The 26658-nt window shown below is 28.5% G+C and overlaps 1 protein-coding gene and 3 long non-coding RNA genes across 5 annotated transcripts in view; 3 read left to right on the top strand and 1 right to left on the bottom strand.

The window, feature by feature from the left end:
- LOC111627587 (octopamine receptor beta-2R-like) overlaps nt 1-26658 on the bottom strand; it is a 139830-nt gene that overhangs the window by 64769 nt on the left and 48403 nt on the right. The gene's annotated exons all lie outside the window — the stretch shown is intronic.
- Nucleotides 1302-2143, top strand: LOC111627591. Its single transcript, XR_002757036.1, has 4 exons — nt 1302-1403; nt 1511-1513; nt 1664-1741; nt 1839-2143. It is a non-coding gene; the product is annotated as an uncharacterized LOC111627591 (long non-coding RNA).
- Nucleotides 11161-16500, top strand: LOC111627589. The gene is made up of 3 exons (XR_002757034.1): nt 11161-11189; nt 11340-11417; nt 16201-16500. It is a non-coding gene; the product is annotated as an uncharacterized LOC111627589 (long non-coding RNA).
- On the top strand, nt 21064-24723 carry LOC111627588. 2 transcript variants are annotated; one of them, XR_002757032.1, is made up of 3 exons: nt 21064-21366; nt 21517-21594; nt 24424-24723. It is a non-coding gene; the product is annotated as an uncharacterized LOC111627588 (long non-coding RNA). The 2 variants fall into 2 exon arrangements; XR_002757033.1 differs by lacking the exon at nt 24424-24723 and adding an exon at nt 21692-23898.

Genomic DNA, 26658 nt, shown 5'->3' with positions numbered 1-26658 from the left:
GATAATCTTCGCAAATATTTGTCTTTACCTCAGATAATCTTCGCAAATATTTGTCTTTACCTCAGATAATCTTCGCAAATATTTGTCTTTACCTCAGATAATCTTCGCAAATATTTACCTCACACCATCATCGCGAATATTTGCGTTTATTTTAATATATTTTCATATCATCGTGAATATATCCAAATCATCTTCATGAAATTATATATTATTTTTACATATTGCATTTTATATTATTTCCAATAATATATACGAGTTTGACATTCACGTGACGATATATATTACACGCCAATTACTTCTACTTTCCTATTTATTATTCTATATTTTATATTATTTATTAAACATATAACTCAAAACGATTTAGATATCAATAATAAAATATATTTAAAAAGTTTTCTAAAGACTGACATTTGTCTGTAACAACATAACTAAATATTTAAAATACCTTACATGAATAAGGTGTAAATCATATTGAATTAAATTATAGCAAAAAATATTTTTTGAAGTTTTAAAATAATCTATGAAACTTCTCCAACTTGTTCGAGTCATTAGAAAAAAATCTAGAACATTGTTACTGGACTTTATTTTTATTCCTAATAATTGCTATCATCACCTTTAAGTTTTCAGATAGGTTCGCGAGATATTAAGAGAATGGGCCATATCTCCCGAACCAATAATTCGATTTTCCTGAAAATTGCTAGAAAATTTCCTTCCTAATACACAAACCACCCTGCAAAATTTCAAAAATTTTTGACAAAAGGCGCAATAGTTATTAAGCTTTAAATTGGGGGAACAAAATCATGCCTCTCATACACGCACACACATTAATCTCCATACATACAGGAAAAAATCCCTAATTTTTTAAAAATTTCCTTTTGTTTCAATTTCTCCGAGTCCAGAAGTGTAAAAATCTTTGGGAAAGGGTCAATTTTTTTCGACATAATTTCCCTCTGTTTTATAACAACAGGGAAAATGATAACTGCATATCATCCTACTCCTTGGTATAAACAAGATGATAAACTAGATAATAAAAAAGACTCCGGAATGAACTTTATTATTAAATTTCTTTAATTCCTACGATAGCGATGCAATATTAATTATCTTATCGACGTGTTTCGATTAACACCATTTAAACAATAACAATACAGTTTTGAAAGGTAAATTATTATTATTATATAATCGATTTTTTTTATTTTTGTTGGTCACAAAGTAATTTTTATTCAGTTTACAATTAGAATATTTCATGCAATTTAGAGAGAAAGAAAGAAATTTTTAACTGGGAAAAACAGTTAGATTTATATCCTACTTAGCATAATGGAACATTCGCCACTACCCTATCATCTAGAATTCAGTAATAACCCCCCCAAAAAAGGCTCGGTCGTAATCGATCGTAAACTTTCCAAGTAATATCTTTCAATATAACTTTACTAAAATTTAGGATTGAATTTTTTAACATTTTAATGCATGTAAATAACTATATTAAAAAAAAATCGTCTCTACTATTCTGCAGAAAGTAAGTTACATTAAATTGGTGCTTGGAACTCTATCGATGTTTTAAATATTAAAATATATATATAATGTAATATTTTGGATATATATATAATTTAAAACATCCCTTTCCTTTAAAAAAATATATAAATAGCTTTTTTTTTTTAAATTATAGAATGAGCTTTTTGGACAAGAAATTGACAATACAATTTCTGCTGAGGAATCTGGAATTTAATCCGCGCTGATCTCTACTGTACGGTTACAAATTGTTTGTTTTATAATTATTTTTTAAAATTAACGTTTGGCAATTTGTATATATAGTATTTATACACTGAGTTGTCTATTTTCAGGCTTATATTCTTCTATAATGTAGGTCATAGTTGTGTATAATCGGCAATAAGTTAGGCCTGAATTCCATTATGCTACATCTAATTACTTCAGTGAATAAGAAATAGGAAATAGGAATAGGAATAGGAAAAAAAAAATCTGTCACGCTCTACACGTTGCAGTTTGTTCGTTCTAAATTTCCATAGAAGTAGAATGTTCATATTTTTTCCCCTCTATTTTAAAACAAAATGGAGCATTTTTAAAGAATACGCGCCTTTAATTCGCTTGCAAAAAATCAACAAAAATAAACTTGGATGTTGAAACCATTAGGAAACTTTTACTGTGAACGTAGCGGGCGTTTTAGTACTAATAATTTAAAAATTTTCTTATTGCATCTCATAAATTAATGATGCTCCATTGCGTGCGTTGAGGCGAAATTATCAATATTTCATAAAGCATCCATTATAAAAATGATCATTAAAGATTACTTTATTTCTATAAATATTACTGAAACTATTTTTGGTATTTCTTTCCTATTTTATAAGAGGATATTAATCATTTAAAGAATAAATTTAGCGCTAAGAATCGCAGCGCGGCGTCGCGTCGAGCGACGCGAACGTTGCAAAATAATAAGAATTGTATGAATACTGAAGTTTGTCACATTTTTACCCCTGAAATTTCTTTAAGAAAATTAACTTTACGAAGCTTAAATCTTATGAATTTATTTAAAATATCGCGAAAATTGATTGTTGCTGGACTTTCCTGGCATTCCATATATATTTTCGTCTCTAAGAAACGTGTAAAAAAATTCGTTGAATTTCCCGGGTTTTCTTTACGTCTATAACTAATACCTAAATAGGGGCCAGTTTCTCATAAAATAACCCCGGGAGGTAGAGTCGCCCACGTATCGAGTAGGCATATACGAATAAACAAATATGGCCTCATCCCTTTAATATCTCCCGAACCAATGGCCCGATTTTCGTGAAAATTTGTAAGAACATTTTCCCCTAAAATAGAAACCTCCCTAAAAAATTTCAGAAAATTTCGACAAGAAGAACAGGAGTAATGAAGCTTCAAATTGGGAAAACTAAATCGTGCCCCGCACGTACATACAGAAAAATATCCCAACTTTTTTGCATTTCTAGACGTTTCAATACTTCTTTTTTTGTTATATAACACCGGAAAAGTAAAATACAAGCAATTGTCCTATGATTTAATAAGCTAGATCTATAACGGTGCATTTAAATTTGCTGCACACTTAAATCCATACAAATTATCTCGAAAATTGTAACTGAAATAGAGCCATTTAGTGTATAAAAAAAGAAGTGACTACGAGAATGTTTAATAAGCATAATAAATTTGCAAGAAAGAAGAATAAAAGAGGAAAAAGAAAGAAAAAAAAAAAGCCAGAATTATTTTCTCAATGATCTCCATTATCCAATCGATAGCTATTTTTATATCCCTTAGCACACTAAATCTAGCATTTTCTTCACGCTCCACGAATTTCTTCACGCTCACGTATATAGATAAGGGTGTAACCAAAGTATTTTCAGAAAGTATAATTTTCTTTAGAAATTTTTATCATGATGATGATAATAAAAGGGAGGAGGGAGAGAAGAAAAAAAATCTTTAAATAGTTTCCATTTCATTGATCATTTTTGTTTGGGCGTTGTCTTCGCTTTTATCTCATTAACCGAAGAATTAAATATCTAAAAATTGTACAGAAAAAAAAAACTGTATTTATTATATTCGGAGATACAAATATAGATAATTCTTTCCAACTAAATTAGAGAGAATCAATCGTGTAATGAATTAATAATGATAATGATCATCTACCTCTTCAATTATTCATGCAAACTACTTGAGTGGGTATTTTTAGAAAGGTAGTAAAAAAACTTTGTTATTTTTTATTATTATTATTATTATATTTCCCCCTTATTTTAACTGTTTCGTATGGTAAAATATGGTTGGCTGATCACTGACAAGTGATAAAAATAAAAGAAGTTATATCAACTTCTTTATTGAGTCGTAGATGATGCTTTTAAGTATGCTCTTATGTTTAAATTTATTTGTAAATTATGTATAATAGTTTAATGTCGTACTATACACACGTGTCCATAATTTAATACATGAATATAGAGAACTGTAGGCGAATAATCGATGTCTAACGCAACAACTTGTAGGATTTGACAAATCAAAGCCATAAAAGTCTTTAGTGAGAAAGATACATACAGTTGTTGAAAGTAGGGGAGAGAAGGGAGGGAAAGTGCTTACCAATACCCAGGCAGACAGACCTGTCAGTGTGGAATATGTCCACCTCGAACTGTGATGTAACACTCACAACGTCATTATTGGTGACGTTTTCTAGCTCACACCTCTAGTAATTGTGTTCGTTATTAAGTTTCGAACACGTGTGTATTATATTCTATACGTAGTTTATGTAAGTTAAATTATATTTATTAAAAAAAAAAACACTACATACTACCTAATTTTACATATATACTTTCTGAATTATTAATTAAACCAGTATATAAATTATACGGGAATTTGATCTTTAAAAATTTCTCGTAAGTTAAAACAATTTATTAAACGAATTTAATGTAAAAGCTGAACGAAAGTATATTATTTTATTAAATATTTAAACGTGTTTTTTTAATATTCTTCTTTAAAATTAATGCATAATTAATTATATTAATTACAAGTATGAATATGGGTAATACAGTGATTAGAAATATACCATTAACAAAATTAGTTTGAAATGTTTATTATATTTTATTTTAATTACACTGTCTGTTTATTGATATTCTATACAGAAAAATCTTTAATGTAAAAAATCGCTTGCCTTCCGGTTCAGATAGGAAGTTCGTTGAGATTTAATACATGTTAAATCTCCTTAATCCGGCAACCTTGGTATCTTGGCATTGCCGGACTACAGAAATTAACCTATAAGACCTGTACAGAAACTCAACTACTCTATGGAATATATATGTGTATAATTCCATACACATATTCCGGTATTATTAAAGCTTCAGGTAGTAATATAACCATTAATACTTCCAAACAATATTCTTGTTGTTTCGTGTAATATAAAGCCTAAAACAAAAATATGTTTTTAGCTAGATTACGTTAGAAGTCAGTAGGGTTTTCATGCACTGCTGACCGTGAAGACCCTGCTGATCCTAATGACTCTGCACACTACTAAGTGAACAGTGTCTACAAGGTATGAAGAATCATTAGAGTCTCTATGCTCATCTGGTACGTATACATTAGAAAAAGAGGATTTTCTACGTTGGAATGACTTATTATTGACCCTTCTTCAACTACTGTTGCAATGTAATTTGCATTTGGTACTTTGTATTTCTCTTAATTTTCTTTGAAACAAACAAACAGACATAACACATCTACGAACTATCAACCTGTATTAAATACAGTACTGTACTGAATACAGAGGATTTCATTTGAAACAGTTTTTTCCCCTTTTCTTAGTAGAAACTACAATTTTTGAGCGATTAACCGACTTTCGAGCCACTCTATAATTAATCTACAAATAGATTTACGGATAAAGTTTGTACAGACATACGAATCAACGACTTTAGAAATCATCAATATCTAAAATTTATTATTATTTCTTATTACAGTTACTCGACAATGCAATAATTCATAGGAAATTTAGTCATTGCTAAATGACCAACGACTCTTTGGTTCATTTCTCTTCTTGACAGTATTGTGCTATACAAACATTGATACTGATATTGATAACAAAAGGCCGCTGAATTTCATAAGATTTAATTATTTAATTCTCCAAAAATTCGTGTCGACGTAGAAGAACTTACAGTAAAATAAAAAAATCTCACAGCTATTTTTTTGACTATAAAATTACAATTGGGAGTGAAATCCTTAGTGTAATCAATAATTAATAATCATATTTTATGGATTTTGCATCAATTCTCGTCATAATTTCAAGAGAAAAGTCAAATATATTGATTGAAAAAGTCGTCTATACATCTTTCAATAATCTATTTTTGTAATAAGTATTACAAACATTACTAGAACATAAATGTATTTTCAATATATATATATATTGCAAGAATTTAGNGAGACCAACAAGAAAAATGATGTTAACTGAGGCCCTCATTGAGAAACTTCATGTATATTAATATATATATATCTTATATATATGTGGTTATAATACAATATACCTCTATGGTATATGTACAGTACTGTACAATATAAGTATATGATAACATTAAAGAAATGTTTATGTTGATATTAAATTTATATTGATCAATGGGACAAAATTGCACATTTATTATCTTTAAGGAAAAAAACCACACATTGTTACTTTCTGTAATTGCTAGAGGGCCCCACATAATATTAATATTATGTTACGGGCCCTACCATTGCTTTGAGGGATTCACACGGATTTACAAAACACTATAAGCTTTTCATAAGGCTTACTTGCATATTTATGAGATTTACATATGTTTTACGTATACTTCCACTCATATATGAGGTTTACATAAGGTTTATAAGGGTTTAAGAACATCTGTTTGTACATTTTATGTGGATTTGCAACACTAGATGAGATTTACGTGGATTTATTTAGTCATCAATGAGGGTGGAGATGTTTCCATATAAACTCAACAGATGATAACTCAAATAAAGAAACATTTTGTAAATTTTATTATTCTGATAACATTATAAAAGATTAAAATTTGTTTATATTAAAAAAAATCAATATTTATACACTGACGCGTTATACCTTCATGAGGCTCGGTCATAATTGAATTAGGGGGCCTTTCGTACAGTGTTGACTTCAGACATTTTTTCTTCGGAGGAATTTTTTGGGGGGAATCACCCGGTTTTCTCGACCTCTGAAGGGTTGTTCTGAGCTGCGACTGAGATTATAAAAGATTGGTTTCGGCCCTCCCCTGTTGTGTTGGTACGGCCCCAGGAAATTGCTCTATTTGCCCATAGGACAACGCGCCACTGTATTTATAAATCTTTGTTTTTTTTTCGAAAAATAAAAGCGAATTAATAAAGAAATAATAAATTCCAAGTACTTATTTAAAAAATATTATTTAATATCCCTTATTTAAAAATGTAAAATTCAATCTTAACATAAACAAAAACTGTAAGAATTTTTTAGAATTTTAAAATAAAATTTTTCCAAATGATTCGAAAAATCAATTTTAAAAGGAAATTATAAATGTTTCTATTAAAATAATAATTTTGGAAGAATGTAATTTGCCTTAAATAAACCCCATATACAACCATTTTGATAACAATAACGCTCTTCAAACTCTACGACGCGACGCGACGCGACGCGACTCGACGCGCACCGTAGCATCGCTTCGTATAAAGCGCACAGAATATATATAAATATAACACTATATAATTCAATATTCACTTCTACTAAATTAAATATTCTTTTTTTTTTTGTAATTTCATAGAGCAGAACGACCTTGACTAAACAGGATATAGACAATATTCATAAATTTTCGAATAATCTCTGCCAGGAATAATCTTAAAATAACAAAAGATAACTCATAAACTTAATCATATTTTTTCATTATAAGTTATTAACATAACAATTGTATATTATTTATAGATTATTTATACGCTTTTTAAAGTTATATTTACATAATTAAACTGATAAAAAGCGTCAACAGTTGACAACAAAAGTTACTCTTAACCATTTTTCTTCTTCCCTCGACTCTTATTTTTTTTAAGAAAAAATAATTATAAAAACCCATTAAAACTAAATAAATTGCAATTTAGTGATAATTAACAAGGCTTATCTTAGATCCTTTGAGGTTTTTTTTTAAAAAGAAATGAAACATCTTTTCCTACTACTCATTAACTCTGACAATTCTGTTTTAATGTCTTTAATGCGATACTTTTAACTTTCATTTTCCTCCTCCTTTTCTTTGTACAGTAATTTATGTACTCGTGACTTATGTCTAGACAGATTATCTTTGAGAAAAGTTTACACTTTAGCTCTTAATCACTTGAAGAAAGTAGAGGAAAAAAACCTTTTAAAATAATAATTCTTGAATGAATACAGAGTTTAGAAACATATCTGTATAGTGTTTTTGATTATAAGTTAGCTCAAATTTTTATTAAAATCATATTAAAAATTAATTAAGAAACAGCTAAATATAAACTTTGAATGAATTAATATTGAGGCTTTTAATTAATATTTCTCCTCCCCCGATTTTTAGCAGAAATGAAATTCTCAAACTGGAAAGGGATCGCGATTTCTTATTTCTTAAGAGGAACATCCAGTTGTACGCGTTGTGTTGCTTATATATAAGTATGTATGTATGTTAGGTAAAGGGTTATATACCGTTCAACACATCCGCACCAAATTTGGCATGAATATTCTACAATATCCTAGGAAAATACCGTGAGAATCTCCACCCCAACCATCCCTAAAGCCCACTCTCTCTTAACTTATGTATGTTTGTTAGATAAATGGATCCCGTTCAACTCATCCACACCATATTTGGCATAGATTTTCTTCGTCATCCTAAAAAAAAAATACGGAAGGGATCACCCAACCATCTCTAATACACAAATTTCTCTCAATTATTTCCTCAGAAGGCACAAGGGTTATTAATTTAAGCTTCAAAGAGAGTCAACAAAATCGCTCTCCCATATACACACCAATATCCAAACATACAGAAAAACCCCCTAACAAATTATTAGGGAATTTTTCTGTATGTTTGCACTTCGGTATTTCAAGGTCCTCTGAGATCAGAAATGTAAAATTCTTCGGTAGGATGATTTTTCGACCGATTGACATACTTTTCCTCTGTTATATATAAGTAAAAACTGAAATTTTTTTGTTTAAAATCTACCAAAATTTTTATCGATTTTCACTTAAGAAGCGTTAAAAACTTTTAAATTAATTACAATGTAAATAAATAATCTTATATCCATAAATTTCAAGTAATTCAAGCTAATAAATAATTTAGTATTGTTCTCCTTTTATTAAAAGATCTTAATTGCCATCATCTTGCATATCTTAATATATTGTTCATTATTTAAAACTTATTTAATCATTTATTACTAATTAATAGAGAAACCAAACAAAAAAAAAATATTAAATAAACACATTAATTAATGTATTAATTTTGATGAGATTTCTGAATTTCATGTTGCACTTACGTAACTTGCTAATTAAACTTATATTTATTAAGTTTTAAATTACTGTCCAATCGAATTAATTCTTAAATATAGATTCAATATACGTAATTATTTTGTTTTGATGTAAATTTATATTATTACAAAAGATATTAATACGGAATTTCTCATTAATTGAATATATAGTATTGACGTTCCTTTCTGTATAAGTTACATTATTTTATGTAAACTTTTCCATTTAACTTTGTTTTTACTTATTTTACGTTTTTAAAAGGATATTTTCGTTACTATTTTTGCGCATCTTAATTAATTTTTTTTATCATTTAGATTTATTTAATAAATTTTATATATTTATGAATAAAATAATAAGTAAATCGGATCTTTTATATTTTGGTGAACTTTTTTTTGTATTTCGTATATTTCCATTTATTTTCGCATCGTCTTCACATTTATTTGCCCTTACTTCACGCCATCTTCGCGAATATTTACCTTTATCGCACATAATCTTCGCAAATATTTACCTTTACCTCACATAATCTTCGCAAATATTTACCTTTACCTCAGATAATCTTCGCAAATATTTGTCTTTACCTCACATAATCTTCGCAAATATTTACCTTTACCTCAGATAATCTTCGCGAATATTTTCCTCAGATAATCTTCGCAAATATTTGTCTTTACCTCAGATAATCTTCGCAAATATTTGTCTTTACCTCACATAATCTTCGCAAATATTTACCTTTACCTCAGATAATCTTCGCGAATATTTTCCTCAGATAATCTTCGCAAATATTTGTCTTTACCTCAGATAATCTTCGCAAATATTTACCTCACACCATCATCGCGAATATTTGCGTTTATTTTAATATATTTTCATATCATCGTGAATATATCCAAATCATCTTCATGAAATTATATATTATTTTTACATATTGCATTTTATATTATTTCCAATAATATATACGAGTTTGACATTCACGTGACGATATATATTACACGCCAATTACTTCTACTTTCCTATTTATTATTCTATATTTTATATTATTTATTAAACATATAACTCAAAACGATTTAGATATCAATAATAAAATATATTTAAAAAGTTTTCTAAAGACTGACATTTGTCTGTAACAACATAACTAAATATTTAAAATACCTTACATGAATAAGGTGTAAATCATATTGAATTAAATTATAGCAAAAAATATTTTTTGAAGTTTTAAAATAATCTATGAAACTTCTCCAACTTGTTCGAGTCATTAGAAAAAAATCTAGAACATTGTTACTGGACTTTATTTTTATTCCTAATAATTGCTATCATCACCTTTAAGTTTTCAGATAGGTTCGCGAGATATTAAGAGAATGGGCCATATCTCCCGAACCAATAATTCGATTTTCCTGAAAATTGCTAGAAAATTTCCTTCCTAATACACAAACCACCCTGCAAAATTTCAAAAATTTTTGACAAAAGGCGCAATAGTTATTAAGCTTTAAATTGGGGGAACAAAATCATGCCTCTCATACACGCACACACATTAATCTCCATACATACAGGAAAAAATCCCTAATTTTTTAAAAATTTCCTTTTGTTTCAATTTCTCCGAGTCCAGAAGTGTAAAAATCTTTGGGAAAGGGTCAATTTTTTTCGACATAATTTCCCTCTGTTTTATAACAACAGGGAAAATGATAACTGCATATCATCCTACTCCTTGGTATAAACAAGATGATAAACTAGATAATAAAAAAGACTCCGGAATGAACTTTATTATTAAATTTCTTTAATTCCTACGATAGCGATGCAATATTAATTATCTTATCGACGTGTTTCGATTAACACCATTTAAACAATAACAATACAGTTTTGAAAGGTAAATTATTATTATTATATAATCGATTTTTTTTTATTTTTGTTGGTCACAAAGTAATTTTTATTCAGTTTACAATTAGAATATTTCATGCAATTTAGAGAGAAAGAAAGAAATTTTTAACTGGGAAAAACAGTTAGATTTATATCCTACTTAGCATAATGGAACATTCGCCACTACCCTATCATCTAGAATTCAGTAATAACCCCCCCAAAAAAGGCTCGGTCGTAATCGATCGTAAACTTTCCAAGTAATATCTTTCAATATAACTTTACTAAAATTTAGGATTGAATTTTTTAACATTTTAATGCATGTAAATAACTATATTAAAAAAAAATCGTCTCTACTATTCTGCAGAAAGTAAGTTACATTAAATTGGTGCTTGGAACTCTATCGATGTTTTAAATATTAAAATATATATATAATGTAATATTTTGGATATATATATAATTTAAAACATCCCTTTCCTTTAAAAAAATATATAAATAGCTTTTTTTTTTTAAATTATAGAATGAGCTTTTTGGACAAGAAATTGACAATACAATTTCTGCTGAGGAATCTGGAATTTAATCCGCGCTGATCTCTACTGTACGGTTACAAATTGTTTGTTTTATAATTATTTTTTAAAATTAACGTTTGGCAATTTGTATATATAGTATTTATACACTGAGTTGTCTATTTTCAGGCTTATATTCTTCTATAATGTAGGTCATAGTTGTGTATAATCGGCAATAAGTTAGGCCTGAATTCCATTATGCTACATCTAATTACTTCAGTGAATAAGAAATAGGAAATAGGAATAGGAATAGGAAAAAAAAAATCTGTCACGCTCTACACGTTGCAGTTTGTTCGTTCTAAATTTCCATAGAAGTAGAATGTTCATATTTTTTCCCCTCTATTTTAAAACAAAATGGAGCATTTTTAAAGAATACGCGCCTTTAATTCGCTTGCAAAAAATCAACAAAAATAAACTTGGATGTTGAAACCATTAGGAAACTTTTACTGTGAACGTAGCGGGCGTTTTAGTACTAATAATTTAAAAATTTTCTTATTGCATCTCATAAATTAATGATGCTCCATTGCGTGCGTTGAGGCGAAATTATCAATATTTCATAAAGCATCCATTATAAAAATGATCATTAAAGATTACTTTATTTCTATAAATATTACTGAAACTATTTTTGGTATTTCTTTCCTATTTTATAAGAGGATATTAATCATTTAAAGAATAAATTTAGCGCTAAGAATCGCAGCGCGGCGTCGCGTCGAGCGACGCGAACGTTGCAAAATAATAAGAATTGTATGAATACTGAAGTTTGTCACATTTTTACCCCTGAAATTTCTTTAAGAAAATTAACTTTACGAAGCTTAAATCTTATGAATTTATTTAAAATATCGCGAAAATTGATTGTTGCTGGACTTTCCTGGCATTCCATATATATTTTCGTCTCTAAGAAACGTGTAAAAAAATTCGTTGAATTTCCCGGGTTTTCTTTACGTCTATAACTAATACCTAAATAGGGGCCAGTTTCTCATAAAATAACCCCGGGAGGTAGAGTCGCCCACGTATCGAGTAGGCATATACGAATAAACAAATATGGCCTCATCCCTTTAATATCTCCCGAACCAATGGCCCGATTTTCGTGAAAATTTGTAAGAACATTTTCCCCTAAAATAGAAACCTCCCTAAAAAATTTCAGAAAATTTCGACAAGAAGAACAGGAGTAATGAAGCTTCAAATTGGGAAAACTAAATCGTGCCCCGCACGTACATACAGAAAAATATCCCAACTTTTTTGCATTTCTAGACGTTTCAATACTTCTTTTTTTGTTATATAACACCGGAAAAGTAAAATACAAGCAATTGTCCTATGATTTAATAAGCTAGATCTATAACGGTGCATTTAAATTTGCTGCACACTTAAATCCATACAAATTATCTCGAAAATTGTAACTGAAATAGAGCCATTTAGTGTATAAAAAAAGAAGTGACTACGAGAATGTTTAATAAGCATAATAAATTTGCAAGAAAGAAGAATAAAAGAGGAAAAAGAAAGAAAAAAAAAAAGCCAGAATTATTTTCTCAATGATCTCCATTATCCAATCGATAGCTATTTTTATATCCCTTAGCACACTAAATCTAGCATTTTCTTCACGCTCCACGAATTTCTTCACGCTCACGTATATAGATAAGGGTGTAACCAAAGTATTTTCAGAAAGTATAATTTTCTTTAGAAATTTTTATCATGATGATGATAATAAAAGGGAGGAGGGAGAGAAGAAAAAAAATCTTTAAATAGTTTCCATTTCATTGATCATTTTTGTTTGGGCGTTGTCTTCGCTTTTATCTCATTAACCGAAGAATTAAATATCTAAAAATTGTACAGAAAAAAAAAACTGTATTTATTATATTCGGAGATACAAATATAGATAATTCTTTCCAACTAAATTAGAGAGAATCAATCGTGTAATGAATTAATAATGATAATGATCATCTACCTCTTCAATTATTCATGCAAACTACTTGAGTGGGTATTTTTAGAAAGGTAGTAAAAAAACTTTGTTATTTTTTATTATTATTATTATTATATTTCCCCCTTATTTTAACTGTTTCGTATGGTAAAATATGGTTGGCTGATCACTGACAAGTGATAAAAATAAAAGAAGTTATATCAACTTCTTTATTGAGTCGTAGATGATGCTTTTAAGTATGCTCTTATGTTTAAATTTATTTGTAAATTATGTATAATAGTTTAATGTCGTACTATACACACGTGTCCATAATTTAATACATGAATATAGAGAACTGTAGGCGAATAATCGATGTCTAACGCAACAACTTGTAGGATTTGACAAATCAAAGCCATAAAAGTCTTTAGTGAGAAAGATACATACAGTTGTTGAAAGTAGGGGAGAGAAGGGAGGGAAAGTGCTTACCAATACCCAGGCAGACAGACCTGTCAGTGTGGAATATGTCCACCTCGAACTGTGATGTAACACTCACAACGTCATTATTGGTGACGTTTTCTAGCTCACACCTCTAGTAATTGTGTTCGTTATTAAGTTTCGAACACGTGTGTATTATATTCTATACGTAGTTTATGTAAGTTAAATTATATTTATTAAAAAAAAAAACACTACATACTACCTAATTTTACATATATACTTTCTGAATTATTAATTAAACCAGTATATAAATTATACGGGAATTTGATCTTTAAAAATTTCTCGTAAGTTAAAACAATTTATTAAACGAATTTAATGTAAAAGCTGAACGAAAGTATATTATTTTATTAAATATTTAAACGTGTTTTTTTAATATTCTTCTTTAAAATTAATGCATAATTAATTATATTAATTACAAGTATGAATATGGGTAATACAGTGATTAGAAATATACCATTAACAAAATTAGTTTGAAATGTTTATTATATTTTATTTTAATTACACTGTCTGTTTATTGATATTCTATACAGAAAAATCTTTAATGTAAAAAATCGCTTGCCTTCCGGTTCAGATAGGAAGTTCGTTGAGATTTAATACATGTTAAATCTCCTTAATCCGGCAACCTTGGTATCTTGGCATTGCCGGACTACAGAAATTAACCTATAAGACCTGTACAGAAACTCAACTACTCTATGGAATATATATGTGTATAATTCCATACACATATTCCGGTATTATTAAAGCTTCAGGTAGTAATATAACCATTAATACTTCCAAACAATATTCTTGTTGTTTCGTGTAATATAAAGCCTAAAACAAAAATATGTTTTTAGCTAGATTACGTTAGAAGTCAGTAGGGTTTTCATGCACTGCTGACCGTGAAGACCCTGCTGATCCTAATGACTCTGCACACTACTAAGTGAACAGTGTCTACAAGGTATGAAGAATCATTAGAGTCTCTATGCTCATCTGGTACGTATACATTAGAAAAAGAGGATTTTCTACGTTGGAATGACTTATTATTGACCCTTCTTCAACTACTGTTGCAATGTAATTTGCATTTGGTACTTTGTATTTCTCTTAATTTTCTTTGAAACAAACAAACAGACATAACACATCTACGAACTATCAACCTGTATTAAATACAGTACTGTACTGAATACAGAGGATTTCATTTGAAACAGTTTTTTCCCCTTTTCTTAGTAGAAACTACAATTTTTGAGCGATTAACCGACTTTCGAGCCACTCTATAATTAATCTACAAATAGATTTACGGATAAAGTTTGTACAGACATACGAATCAACGACTTTAGAAATCATCAATATCTAAAATTTATTATTATTTCTTATTACAGTTACTCGACAATGCAATAATTCATAGGAAATTTAGTCATTGCTAAATGACCAACGACTCTTTGGTTCATTTCTCTTCTTGACAGTATTGTGCTATACAAACATTGATACTGATATTGATAACAAAAGGCCGCTGAATTTCATAAGATTTAATTATTTAATTCTCCAAAAATTCGTGTCGACGTAGAAGAACTTACAGTAAAATAAAAAAATCTCACAGCTATTTTTTTGACTATAAAATTACAATTGGGAGTGAAATCCTTAGTGTAATCAATAATTAATAATCATATTTTATGGATTTTGCATCAATTCTCGTCATAATTTCAAGAGAAAAGTCAAATATATTGATTGAAAAAGTTGTCTATACATCTTTCAATAATCTATTTTTGTAATAAGTATTACAAACTTATTACTCTATAGATAAACATTTTTCTATGTAAAATATCAAAAATAAACAGGCCTTTACATTGATGATTATGTATGCAATTAATTCAATAATTCATATACATTATCTAATGAAGGACATACAATTGTTTCGTATATAAATCTACAGTACTTTATAAATATCCAATATTTTCATTTAATTATAGAAATTTTATATTTGCGAGAAAGAGAGAGAGAGAGAGAGAGAGAGAGAGAGAGATTTAAGTGTAGATTATTCAACACGTATTAAATTCTAATGCTCACAGTTTGATACATTAAATTGTATTTAACACAGTTAATTTAAGCGTTTTAAGGTAACTTAATTTCAAAAGTATTTAACGTTAAAGTATGTTGGTAGAATATTATAACATAAAATGCCTTCCTTATCATTTAATTAATCTTGTATATGTGTTGAATGAGTTATCTGTATCACGTATAATAAAGTAATTTGATGAGGCACAATTGGATATCGTTTCAATTTTCTAGGAAGAATTAGAAAATGTTCAAGTATAAATAATAAAACATTGTATACTGTATTTGCAGTAGTAATTTTCCTTATGTAGTAATTTACATATACATTATACAATGTTTCCTTTTTTTGTATCATACAAAAAGATTAAGTAAATTTAATTGATATTTTTGTCTTGCAGATTTTTATTTAAAAAAGGAAAGAGACTCGCTGAAAATTCAGTTTTAATGACACTAAATAACGACGATTACGTGTTGACAAAGATTGATTCATATCATAACTAGTCATAACTATCATCATTGAATCATTATAAAACTTGTTGATTATAGTTATGAGTTTATGTGTTCAGTTATATATATATATATAAATGTAAATATAATTTCTGCAATTGTATAGAGCAATTATGATAATGAGAAAGACAAATAAATCTGTGAATAGTTTCCTATTATTAATTTGTAAAGGACTACATTGTTTATTTTAATTACCTGATTAATAAACATTAAAAAATAACAAACAAAATGTTTACATACAAATAAAATGTTATATTAATTTATTATTGATCTAATTCCTTATATTTTGAATTTATAATCTGTTTATTTTACACTTATTATAAAGGATAACTTGCTCATTAATTTATTTAATATTTCTCCTTTGCCATTATAATAAATATTACATAATGGTAATTAATTATTACGCATAATCGGAATATTGTTTAGAATTTATTAATTATTATAAAATAGCAAAAAAATAGCTTAATTTTGAGGGCAGAGATGTTTTTTTTATAAAAATTGTAACTGCTAATAACGAGTAAAATCTTTATTAAGTCCGACACCACTCGAGATATGACACGTAATTCCCTCTATCTCCTCACCCCTTCGATCTATAACCACCAAAATTTAAGAGGATAAATCTCCCTAATACACAAACATTCCAGCAAAATTTCAGAAAATTTCGACAAAGGGTACGTGAGTTATTAAGCTTTAAAATAGGTGAATAAATATAAGGGAAAGAAGAAAAAACCCCAACTTTTTTCCTAATTCTTAAACTTGTTAAAAATTAGAATGATTTATATAAGATAAACTCAGTTTTATAAAATAAAATATATAAATATTTATATATTTGAATATTATGACGTAACATATAAGTTATTTATATACATTTCGTTCTTAATCTACATCATAATATAAATATTTCAATATTAGAGCCAAAATGCATTACTAGAAACATTTCGGTTCCAATATTGTTGTAAAAACCATAGAGAACGACCATCAAAAGGAAATTTTTTATGGCATTATCAGGCTATACATTTCGAGATACAGGATACGAAAATGTCAACACTTCCTCTTTCCCATAAAATCCGATATATTACATCACATTATAATAATTGAAATGAAAGAAGAATAAATCATTTTATAAAATTTTATAGCCCATTTGCAAGAATGTAATTGTTTGTACAATGTGTTTTGTGTGTGTCTGGGTGTGTTGCATGTGTGTATATATATATATATATGTATATATATGCACAGTATCAATTTATCAAGTATTGCATGTCTTCTGTATACATCTAAAAATACTGAGAAGAATAGCTTATTATTTATATCGATATATTAAAGTTTTCACTTTTGGCTTTATTCCAAAAGACAGCTGAATGTGACCTAAAATATTAGCATTTAATATATCTTTCTAACAAATAAAAAGGAAAATTGTTCATGATAAACAGCGACTCTACTCTATACGTTACATATTTAATTAATATAATCAATTATTTTTATATAATTACCGATGTTTTTCCCCCGTATCTCATGTTCTGTTTATCGACAAATCGTTCAGAATAATGTATTTTAACTGTTCTGTTTTCTGTAACGATGACATTTGCATTGAAATGTCCTCTCTCTCTCTCTCTCGTATGCCATAAAAACAAAATGGCGATTTCTTAAAAGCCTTCGTCGTCTATGACGTCAACTCATATTAAAACGTAATCAAATTTTAAAATTTATTCATATATAGTACTATTTTCTTATAGCCATACTTTCCCACTGTTATATAGGCCTATAACAACCCAGAAAGTAAAAAAAATTACAATTGAAATTATATAAAACTCATTGAAACAACGGTTAAGATTTTATCTCTTGAGGATCCACCAAAAAAAAAAAAAAAAGCTAAAAGCAACAACACGGTTATAAAAGTTCCTTGGACAATTATTCACCCTCAAAGTTTCCGCCACGTCATTTCCGGTTACAAGTCACGTGACGGTCATAATGGTACCATTTCGCGAGAGAGAAACTCACCGATAAGTAGATTCGTAATCAAAGTATTGATACATATAAAAGCGTATGACGTATATCGTTCATTCATTCAGACACTTCGATTATTAACTAAGCTAATAAGTAGTTTAGATTGATGCCCTTTCAGTTAATATTTTGAATTACTAATCATGATTAAACTATTAATATGAGTGGATGACAAGCAGCTTAGTCATGATTAGTAATCAAAATACCCCTAAAAATAGCTGATGTTCAATTCAGTAGCATGCCATGTATCATATCAGTTTGTCAGATGCTTTGATTACTAATATCATTAATAACTCGCTTGTCATCTGAATTCAGTTAAATGCTTTGGTTGCTAATCATGATTAAGTTGCCTGTCATAGAAGTATCCAATAACTCCATCTTGAATAATGTTTCGTGTTCTTTCAATGAGAGAATTCCACTTAGTAACGTATTTAAAAGTGAAAAATACTCGTAATTAATAGATTAAATTATGAAATATTTCACAAATTTTTAAACTTAATTATTTAATTTTCGTAACCCACAAGTAGCCAAGTAGGTAACATCACCGAACACGTGGAGTGTTACGCTTCTTCACGTTTGTAAAAACTTAATTAGGGGGCCAATTTCCCATAAAAGTCCTCCGGAAATCACGTTATTTTTTAAATGAAATGACGATTAAAAATTGCATCCCGGTATTATACAACAGTTAAATACATTTTTATACGAAAATTTCATGCTCTTAACACAGTACAACATCCTTTCTTTATAGAAAAAAAAAAAGGAATAAAAATATCAAAGTTTTTTTTCTTTTCCTGTTTCCAGAACAATACCAAGATTCGTAGATCTTACATTGAATTTATCCGGTTCCATATGGATGAAATTCAAGTAAATACAATGATGTTAAGGAAATGTTTACGACAGACAAACGTTTCTATAAATACGTTTCTTTCTCTGTGTTTTATACATAAGACATCAGACATAAAAGATTTTAACGAAAATTAGAATTTTTTTATTTATATGATAATCGGTTTTGACAAATAGTTTCGAAAGGAATATCTCTACCAATTTTTTCAATTCGTATCGACATAAATTATTACGATTTTTATGCACCATGTCTTGCATACTTCATAAGAAACTTCATATATTCATAAGGACTTCAATACTAACTTACGTTTTCTATAGCACGTTCGATTATATTTGTATAAAACGAACACAATGTCTTCGTCACAATACCGGGCTTCAATTTTTTAAACACATTTAAATTTAAAAATAAAAATGACGCGACTTCCGGTCCAAATTCGAATTTCTTACATAGTTAATTGGGGTCTCGTCCCCTAACTTTCCAAATCTAGTCTCGATTTTCATCTGTTCTCGAGATTAATAAAGAACGACGGACAGACAGACGAATTTAGAGAGAGAGAGAGAGAGAGTTAAAGTTACTTATATAATTACAATAGAAGGTTATTTATGGCATCGTAAATTAAGATGTTGGATTAATTGTATAATATTTATACATTAAACACAGCACATCCTGTATAGCGTGAATTATACAGTTTATTTTTTATTAAATAATATTCTAAGAAAATTCACCACATAAATTATTCTACTTTCCCCTGTTCTGTTATACGTAATAACAGGGGGAAAGTATCGCGATCATTAAAAAAAATGACCCCCCTTCTCCCAAAACTTTTACAATTTTGGACTCGGTGTGCCTTGAAAAGTCCATAAATGCAATAAAACCCGGGTGTTTTCTCCTGTATGTATAGATTTTTTTAGTGTTTGTGTGTATGTGGGGAGGGGGCGATTTTATTCACCAAATTTAAAGCTTAATAACTCCCGTGTCTTTTGTCGAAAATTTCTGAAATTTTGCAGAGAGGTTCGTGTATGAGATGTATTAACGCTACTAAATTTTAGTGGTTAAAGGTCAAGGGGGTGGAGAGATAGACAAGGTCATGTGTCATATCTCGAGTAGAGTCGGACTTTACACTCTTGATTAGTATTTACAAATTTTTTTAAGAAATAAAATTCATCTCTACTCTCAAAATTAAGTTTTTAACCGTTTTATAATAATTAATANAATCTATGAAACTTCTCCAACTTGTTCGAGTCATTAGAAAAAAATCTAGAACATTGTTACTGGACTTTATTTTTATTCCTAATAATTGCTATCATCACCTTTAAGTTTTCAGATAGGTTCGCGAGATATTAAGAGAATGGGCCATATCTCCCGAACCAATAATTCGATTTTCCTGAAAATTGCTAGAAAATTTCCTTCCTAATACACAAACCACCCTGCAAAATTTCAAAAATTTTTGACAAAAGGCGCAATAGTTATTAAGCTTTAAATTGGGGGAACAAAATCATGCCTCTCATACACGCACACACATTAATCTCCATACATACAGGAAAAAATCCCTAATTTTTTAAAAATTTCCTTTTGTTTCAATTTCTCCGAGTCCAGAAGTGTAAAAATCTTTGGGAAAGGGTCAATTTTTTTCGACATAATTTCCCTCTGTTTTATAACAACAGGGAAAATGATAACTGCATATCATCCTACTCCTTGGTATAAACAAGATGATAAACTAGATAATAAAAAAGACTCCGGAATGAACTTTATTATTAAATTTCTTTAATTCCTACGATAGCGATGCAATATTAATTATCTTATCGACGTGTTTCGATTAACACCATTTAAACAATAACAATACAGTTTTGAAAGGTAAATTATTATTATTATTATATAATCGATTTTTTTTATTTTTGTTGGTCACAAAGTAATTTTTATTCAGTTTACAATTAGAATATTTCATGCAATTTAGAGAGAAAGAAAGAAATTTTTAACTGGGGAAAACAGTTAGATTTATATCCTACTTAGCATAATGGAACATTCGCCACTACCCTATCATCTAGAATTCAGTAATAACCCCCCCAAAAAAGGCTCGGTCGTAATCGATCGTAAACTTTCCAAGTAATATCTTTCAATATAACTTTACTAAAATTTAGGATTGAATTTTTTAACATTTTAATGCATGTAAATAACTATATTAAAAAAAATCGTCTCTACTATTCTGCAGAAAGTAAGTTACATTAAATTGGTGCTTGGAACTCTATCGATGTTTTAAATATTAAAATATATATATAATGTAATATTTTGGATATATATATAATTTAAAACATCCCTTTCCTTTAAAAAAATATATAAATAGCTTTTTTTTTTTAAATTATAGAATGAGCTTTTTGGACAAGAAATTGACAATACAATTTCTGCTGAGGAATCTGGAATTTAATCCGCGCTGATCTCTACTGTACGGTTACAAATTGTTTGTTTTATAATTATTTTTTAAAATTAACGTTTGGCAATTTGTATATATAGTATTTATACACTGAGTTGTCTATTTTCAGGCTTATATTCTTCTATAATGTAGGTCATAGTTGTGTATAATCGGCAATAAGTTAGGCCTGAATTCCATTATGCTACATCTAATTACTTCAGTGAATAAGAAATAGGAAATAGGAATAGGAATAGGAAAAAAAAAATCTGTCACGCTCTACACGTTGCAGTTTGTTCGTTCTAAATTTCCATAGAAGTAGAATGTTCATATTTTTTCCCCTCTATTTTAAAACAAAATGGAGCATTTTTAAAGAATACGCGCCTTTAATTCGCTTGCAAAAAATCAACAAAAATAAACTTGGATGTTGAAACCATTAGGAAACTTTTACTGTGAACGTAGCGGGCGTTTTAGTACCAATAATTTAAAAATTTTCTTATTGCATCTCATAAATTAATGATGCTCCATTGCGTGCGTTGAGGCGAAATTATCAATATTTCATAAAGCATCCATTATAAAAATGATCATTAAAGATTACTTTATTTCTATAAATATTACTGAAACTATTTTTGGTATTTCTTTCCTATTTTATAAGAGGATATTAATCATTTAAAGAATAAATTTAGCGCTAAGAATCGCAGCGCGGCGTCGCGTCGAGCGACGCGAACGTTGCAAAATAATAAGAATTGTATGAATACTGAAGTTTGTCACATTTTTACCCCTGAAATTTCTTTAAGAAAATTAACTTTACGAAGCTTAAATCTTATGAATTTATTTAAAATATCGCGAAAATTGATTGTTGCTGGACTTTCCTGGCATTCCATATATATTTTCGTCTCTAAGAAACGTGTAAAAAAATTCGTTGAATTTCCCGGGTTTTCTTTACGTCTATAACTAATACCTAAATAGGGGCCAGTTTCTCATAAAATAACCCCGGGAGGTAGAGTCGCCCACGTATCGAGTAGGCATATACGAATAAACAAATATGGCCTCATCCCTTTAATATCTCCCGAACCAATGGCCCGATTTTCGTGAAAATTTGTAAGAACATTTTCCCCTAAAATAGAAACCTCCCTAAAAAATTTCAGAAAATTTCGACAAGAAGAACAGGAGTAATGAAGCTTCAAATTGGGAAAACTAAATCGTGCCCCGCACGTACATACAGAAAAATATCCCAACTTTTTTGCATTTCTAGACGTTTCAATACTTCTTTTCTGTTATATAACACCGGAAAAGTAAAATACAAGCAATTGTCCTATGATTTAATAAGCTAGATCTATAACGGTGCATTTAAATTTGCTGCACACTTAAATCCATACAAATTATCTCGAAAATTGTAACTGAAATAGAGCCATTTAGTGTATAAAAAAAGAAGTGACTACGAGAATGTTTAATAAGCATAATAAATTTGCAAGAAAGAAGAATAAAAGAGGAAAAAGAAAGAAAAAAAAAAAGCCAGAATTATTTTCTCAATGATCTCCATTATCCAATCGATAGCTATTTTTATATCCCTTAGCACACTAAATCTAGCATTTTCTTCACGCTCCACGAATTTCTTCACGCTCACGTATATAGATAAGGGTGTAACCAAAGTATTTTCAGAAAGTATAATTTTCTTTAGAAATTTTTATCATGATGATGATAATAAAAGGGAGGAGGGAGAGAAGAAAAAAAATCTTTAAATAGTTTCCATTTCATTGATCATTTTTGTTTGGGCGTTGTCTTCGCTTTTATCTCATTAACCGAAGAATTAAATATCTAAAAATTGTACAGAAAAAAAAAACTGTATTTATTATATTCGGAGATACAAATATAGATAATTCTTTCCAACTAAATTAGAGAGAATCAATCGTGTAATGAATTAATAATGATAATGATCATCTACCTCTTCAATTATTCATGCAAACTACTTGAGTGGGTATTTTTAGAAAGGTAGTAAAAAAACTTTGTTATTTTTTATTATTATTATTATTATATTTCCCCCTTATTTTAACTGTTTCGTATGGTAAAATATGGTTGGCTGATCACTGACAAGTGATAAAAATAAAAGAAGTTATATCAACTTCTTTATTGAGTCGTAGATGATGCTTTTAAGTATGCTCTTATGTTTAAATTTATTTGTAAATTATGTATAATAGTTTAATGTCGTACTATACACACGTGTCCATAATTTAATACATGAATATAGAGAACTGTAGGCGAATAATCGATGTCTAACGCAACAACTTGTAGGATTTGACAAATCAAAGCCATAAAAGTCTTTAGTGAGAAAGATACATACAGTTGTTGAAAGTAGGGGAGAGAAGGGAGGGAAAGTGCTTACCAATACCCAGGCAGACAGACNCGAGAGAGAGAGAGAGAGAGAGAGAGAGAGATTTAAGTGTAGATTATTCAACACGTATTAAATTCTAATGCTCACAGTTTGATACATTAAATTGTATTTAACACAGTTAATTTAAGCATTTTAAGGTAACTTAATTTCAAAAGTATTTAACGTTAAAGTATGTTGGTAGAATATTATAACATAAAATGCCTTCCTTATCATTTAATTAATCTTGTATATGTGTTGAATGAGTTATCTGTATCACGTATAATAAAGTAATTTGATGAGGCACAATTGGATATCGTTTCAATTTTCTAGGAAGAATTAGAAAATGTTCAAGTATAAATAATAAAACATTGTATACTGTATTTGCAGTAGTAATTTTCCTTATGTAGTAATTTACATATACATTATACAATGTTTCCTTTTTTTGTATCATACAAAAAGATTAAGTAAATTTAATTGATATTTTTGTCTTGCAGATTTTTATTTAAAAAAGGAAAGAGACTCGCTGAAAATTCAGTTTTAATGACACTAAATAACGACGATTACGTGTTGACAAAGATTGATTCATATCATAACTAGTCATAACTATCATCATTGAATCATTATAAAACTTGTTGATTATAGTTATGAGTTTATGTGTTCAGTTATATATATATATATAAATGTAAATATAATTTCTGCAATTGTATAGAGCAATTATGATAATGAGAAAGACAAATAAATCTGTGAATAGTTTCCTATTATTAATTTGTAAAGGACTACATTGTTTATTTTAATTACCTGATTAATAAACATTAAAAAATAACAAACAAAATGTTTACATACAAATAAAATGTTATATTAATTTATTATTGATCTAATTCCTTATATTTTGAATTTATAATCTGTTTATTTTACACTTATTATAAAGGATAACTTGCTCATTAATTTATTTAATATTTCTCCTTTGCCATTATAATAAATATTACATAATGGTAATTAATTATTACGCATAATCGGAATATTGTTTAGAATTTATTAATTATTATAAAATAGCAAAAAAATAGCTTAATTTTGAGGGCAGAGATGTTTTTTTTATAAAAATTGTAACTGCTAATAACGAGTAAAATCTTTATTAAGTCCGACACCACTCGAGATATGACACGTAATTCCCTCTATCTCCTCACCCCTTCGATCTATAACCACCAAAATTTAAGAGGATAAATCTCCCTAATACACAAACATTCCAGCAAAATTTCAGAAAATTTCGACAAAGGGTACGTGAGTTATTAAGCTTTAAAATAGGTGAATAAATATAAGGGAAAGAAGAAAAAACCCCAACTTTTTTCCTAATTCTTAAACTTGTTAAAAATTAGAATGATTTATATAAGATAAACTCAGTTTTATAAAATAAAATATATAAATATTTATATATTTGAATATTATGACGTAACATATAAGTTATTTATATACATTTCGTTCTTAATCTACATCATAATATAAATATTTCAATATTAGAGCCAAAATGCATTACTAGAAACATTTCGGTTCCAATATTGTTGTAAAAACCATAGAGAACGACCATCAAAAGGAAATTTTTTATGGCATTATCAGGCTATACATTTCGAGATACAGGATACGAAAATGTCAACACTTCCTCTTTCCCATAAAATCCGATATATTACATCACATTATAATAATTGAAATGAAAGAAGAATAAATCATTTTATAAAATTTTATAGCCCATTTGCAAGAATGTAATTGTTTGTACAATGTGTTTTGTGTGTGTCTGGGTGTGTTGCATGTGTGTATATATATATATATATATGCACAGTATCAATTTATCAAGTATTGCATGTCTTCTGTATACATCTAAAAATACTGAGAAGAATAGCTTATTATTTATATCGATATATTAAAGTTTTCACTTTTGGCTTTATTCCAAAAGACAGCTGAATGTGACCTAAAATATTAGCATTTAATATATCTTTCTAACAAATAAAAAGGAAAATTGTTCATGATAAACAGCGACTCTACTCTATACGTTACATATTTAATTAATATAATCAATTATTTTTATATAATTACCGATGTTTTTCCCCCGTATCTCATGTTCTGTTTATCGACAAATCGTTCAGAATAATGTATTTTAACTGTTCTGTTTTCTGTAACGATGACATTTGCATTGAAATGTCCTCTCTCTCTCTCTCTCGTATGCCATAAAAACAAAATGGCGATTTCTTAAAAGCCTTCGTCGTCTATGACGTCAACTCATATTAAAACGTAATCAAATTTTAAAATTTATTCATATATAGTACTATTTTCTTATAGCCATACTTTCCCACTGTTATATAGGCCTATAACAACCCAGAAAGTAAAAAAAATTACAATTGAAATTATATAAAACTCATTGAAACAACGGTTAAGATTTTATCTCTTGAGGATCCACCAAAAAAAAAAAAAAAAGCTAAAAGCAACAACACGGTTATAAAAGTTCCTTGGACAATTATTCACCCTCAAAGTTTCCGCCACGTCATTTCCGGTTACAAGTCACGTGACGGTCATAATGGTACCATTTCGCGAGAGAGAAACTCACCGATAAGTAGATTCGTAATCAAAGTATTGATACATATAAAAGCGTATGACGTATATCGTTCATTCATTCAGACACTTCGATTATTAACTAAGCTAATAAGTAGTTTAGATTGATGCCCTTTCAGTTAATATTTTGA

Source organism: Centruroides sculpturatus, unplaced genomic scaffold, assembly GCF_000671375.1.
Source record: "Centruroides sculpturatus isolate CEXI.00-Female unplaced genomic scaffold, Cexi_2.0 scaffold491, whole genome shotgun sequence".
In the NCBI taxonomy this organism is placed as follows: Eukaryota; Metazoa; Arthropoda; class Arachnida; order Scorpiones; family Buthidae; genus Centruroides; species Centruroides sculpturatus.
The sequence above is the reverse complement of the archived record's forward strand: the minus strand, read 5'-3'. Positions and strand labels throughout refer to the sequence as shown.